The following is a 2,777-nucleotide window of genomic DNA, read 5'->3' as shown; positions in this document are numbered from 1 at the left end:
TCCCCATCACTGGCATCTCCACCTGAGCTCTACCTCCCGTCACATCCACAGTGACATTAGGTTCTCCTAGGAGCACAAACCTTAGTGTAAACTTCACATGCCAGGGACTTAGATTGCACTCTCTTTATGAGAATCTAATTCCCCCCACCATCGTTTGTGGAAAAATTGTCTTCCATGAAACCAGTCTCTGGTGCCAAAAAGGTTGGGGACCACTGCTCTCCTTTTGGTAACAACTTACTTGCTACAAACCTTTCCCTGGAGCAGTGCTGGTACAATCTGCCATTAAAAGGGTGGAGGGGAATTCCCTGTGCTCTAGCCAGAGTGAACTAGGAGGGGCAGCCTTCCCTGTGGGCAGTTCCAGGTCCCAACAGGCTTCTGGAGGTGATGGAGTTGCAAGATGGGGTGTGAGGAGAAGGCCATTGCAGCAACTTAAAAACTGCTCTCAGCCTTCATGAGTTTGAGCTAGATCCTCTCGCATCAGACTGGCCCTGTGCAGGGAGATACCCATCATTCTGCCCCTTCGAGGTTTTGCTTTTGTTTGTCTGTTTTTGCTTATACTATTGCCAATGGTCTTCAAGACACAGCAATTTTCGTATTTCTGAAACATCACAGAACCTTCTAATCAGCAATCTCTGTCCAGGAGGAGCTGTAGACTTTTCTGTGTGTCCCCAAATAGCTAGACCATTCGCAAGTTTTTAAAACCCCAAGTTTGATTTGTGGACATAGTCATAATTTACTTGTACCAAGTTACAATGAGCATTATTTCTTTTGTAATATTGAAAATTATTTTTAAAGCTACCAAACTATTCACTGAACTATTTTATTCTTTCCTTAAGGGAAAAAGATAATAATGTAGCAACAAAAAGGGACTTAAAAAATCGCCAGGGTTCCAACTTTCTAACTCTCCTCTCTCCTGATTCTTAAGACCACCTACAGAATTACAGTTCCTTGGACTAGAACTATTCTGGAACCTGAGAGTGGGGCCTGCCTTGGTACAGCAAGGCTGTGTTTCTGTTTGAACAAACGGAAAAGGTGAATGACCTCATTATCCAGGAAGTGTCCTTGAGAAGGAAGAATCACAGGAAGCTCTGGGATAGGGTCTCTAGCCTTGCTTTGCAGAGTCCTTTTGGGAGCCACAGAGGGGAAAGGAGAAGAAAATAGAAAGTAGGGTAGAAAAAAGGCGAACTGCGGCAACTAGAGAGTCCCTCCTCCAACCAGAGAAGTCTTACTTTCAGGAAAAGAGGAATTATCTATTTTTATTCAAACAATTGTGTGTATGTGTGTATAATAGACATTCTCTAGGCTTCATATTTGGTATCAGTTGTTCTAAGTATTGCCATTTAATGCCAAATGCAATTTCAGATTGGGGAGAAAAATGATTACGTTTCTAAGAAATTGGCAGAAGGACCATTCTCCTGTCTCCTAATATTACTGTTACTGCGGCGAAGGGAACAAAGACCAGATTTTAAAAGAATTACAAGTAATAAAATACATATTTTTTTAAATATGAGTAAATGCACTTGCTATTGAGAGATTAAATGATATGCACCTCTAGGAGTTCTTCCAGCGAGAGCTCCTTGGTGAGATGAAATTCATTCCAGCATTCTCAGAAATTACAGCTCTGGGATGTGTTTTGGATGACCAGATGCAACGGAGCATTCATTGTCATGAACACAGAAATCAAGAAATCAGTGAGTGTATTTAGAAATGTATGTTTCTCTCCTGCCAAATACCCTCTCTGCAAATGAACAGAAGGTGCTGCCTCCTTGATTTGAGCAACTCCTTTGCCTAATCAAGCAAAACGCAGCCAACAGAACCCTATGTCTTACCAGTACAGACTATCTTGTAATAGAAGAAGAAGAAGTGTTTTTGAAAGCTTGATTGTTGGTGATACCCATTAATATCTTGCAAGTAGGTAGATGGTATAACATGTAATCATATACAGCTTAGAGTGGGATGCAGCTCTGTCTTTTAGAAAAGAGGAAATTAAACCAGGAGCTTCCTTTTCAATGCTAGATTTTGTTTAAAGCAAACCCTACCATGTTCTGAGTTCCTCAAAGCACTTCTAGTATACTGAAGAGATTTGACTTTGATAATTAAAAAAAAAGATACCTTATGATATAAAACTTGTGCTCAATAGCCTGTTATTTCTGAGTGTCATGAAAGAGACCAGTAGTAAGAAGCTCAGGAAGAGGGGGTGGAAGGAACACAGGTTTTGGAATTTGATTAACTCAGATTCAAATCCCAACTCTTAACAGAATCAGCTAAGCAAGTTATGAAGCAGTAGTTTTGTCTTGTTTTACTCATTTGTAAAATGAGAACATAACTCACCATCTTGCAAGGTCAAATGAAATATAGAAATCTTCGAGTCTAAAAATGGTTTGCCCATAGCAGACACTCAGATAGATGAAGTTTCTTTGCTTCTCTTCTTACAAGCAGATTGAGAAAGGATGTGTTAACTTATCAGACTATTAAGGAAAGGAATCATAAGGGATTTGTCTAGGTCTTCCTCTTGATATTTTTTTGTATGGTCCAGAATGCAAGGCCAGTATTATTTTGGAGAGTACTTGGGTGTGTCCAGGGAGACTATTGATGATGGTGGCTGCGTGGCAGTTGCTCCAAAGATCTCCTGTTTACTAACAACAATTTGGGCTTCCCATCTTCTGGTTCTGCTGATGTGTGTGAGTTCTCTGGGTGTTCACCTGCTTGAGCAATGGTGCAGCCCATTAGCAATGATGGACGCATTCATAGGAAGCTTTTACAAAGGCCTTTGAGTT

This window comes from Otolemur garnettii, unplaced genomic scaffold (genome assembly GCF_000181295.1).
Source record: "Otolemur garnettii isolate 467f Iridium unplaced genomic scaffold, OtoGar3 scaffold00182, whole genome shotgun sequence".
NCBI classification, from domain to species: Eukaryota; Metazoa; Chordata; class Mammalia; order Primates; family Galagidae; genus Otolemur; species Otolemur garnettii.
Note: the sequence above shows the minus strand (reverse complement) of the source record.